Source organism: Otolemur garnettii, unplaced genomic scaffold (genome assembly GCF_000181295.1).
Source record: "Otolemur garnettii isolate 467f Iridium unplaced genomic scaffold, OtoGar3 scaffold00115, whole genome shotgun sequence".
Lineage (NCBI taxonomy): Eukaryota > Metazoa > Chordata > Mammalia > Primates > Galagidae > Otolemur > Otolemur garnettii.
The window spans coordinates 2841982-2843291 of NW_003852510.1; positions in this window are offsets into that span (position 1 = coordinate 2841982).

Genomic DNA, 1310 nt, shown 5'->3' on the forward strand with positions numbered 1-1310 from the left:
TTGCTGTGAGCTGTAATGCCACAGCACTCTACCCAGGGGGACAGCTTGAGGCTCTGTCTCAAAAAAAAAGAAAAAAAAAATTTAATAGTAATAACCATCTGAAGTTCCAAGATCTTTAACCTTCAACAATTCTATAATGTAAGGCCTCTTTTAAAGCTGAGGAAACAAGATCAGAAAAGATAAGTAACTTTGCTGAAGTCACACAGATCTTAAGTGGCAGAGCTGAGTCCACATTCCAAGTTCTTAACCATGACACTATGACATGGAAGAATCTAGATCTTATTCCTACCAAAATAAATTTTTACATAGACACTGAAATTTATTTCACCTCATGCTAATTTACATGCTGCTTTCCAAAATATTTCAGAGGTCTCCACGGCAACACCGTAAATCCAAGGAGCTTCAGTGCTTGCTCTATAAAGAGTTTTATTTTTAGAGGCTATATTGTCTCCCCCTGCTGGTTTAAGAGAGATGTCCCTGAGACATTAGCAAAATAAGCACAGTAATTTTGTTTGTTTGTTCTCCCCCTGTCACCCAGGCTGGAATGCAGTGGCCTGATGATAGCTAATTGTTACCTTGAACTTTAAGTGATTCTCCTGCCTCACCCTCCCAAAGTACTAGGATTATATGCATGGGCCACCACATACCTGGCCGCCACATCCAATTTTGTCCCCCTTTATCTATGTCTTCTGAAGTTGATACTGCCACACTGGCCCTCCTGTGCCACTGCAAAAACCTCTTGCTTCTTGAGCACCTATTGTAGGTCACCAGACTGACCTTTCCAAAGCATCACTTTAATCCTGCATGTCACTGTTAGTGATTTTCCACTACCTATAGCTTAGTCAGAGGTGAATTACTACCTCCACGTTATTATACACTGGGGGAGAAAACAACAGATCAAAATAAACAGGTTGAGTTTCTCTAATCTGAAAATCTGAAATCTGAAATGCTCCAAAATTTGAAACTTGCTGAGTGCTTACATGATGTCACAAGTAGAAAATTCTGCACCTAGTCTCATGTGAAGGGTTTTAGTCAAAACTTAGTTTCGGCTCGGTGCCTGTGGCTCAAGTGGCTAAGGCACCAGCCACATACACCTAAGGTGGCAGGTTCGAATCCAGCCTGTGCACGCCAAACAACAATGATGGCTGCAACCAAAAAATAGCCAGGGGTTGTGGCGGGCGCCTGTGGTACCAGCTACTTGGGAGGCGGAGGTAGGAGACTGGCTTGAGCCCAGGAGTTGGAGGTTGCTGTGAACTGTGATGCCATAGCACTCTACCCAGGGGGACAGCTTGAGGCTCTGTCTCAAAAAA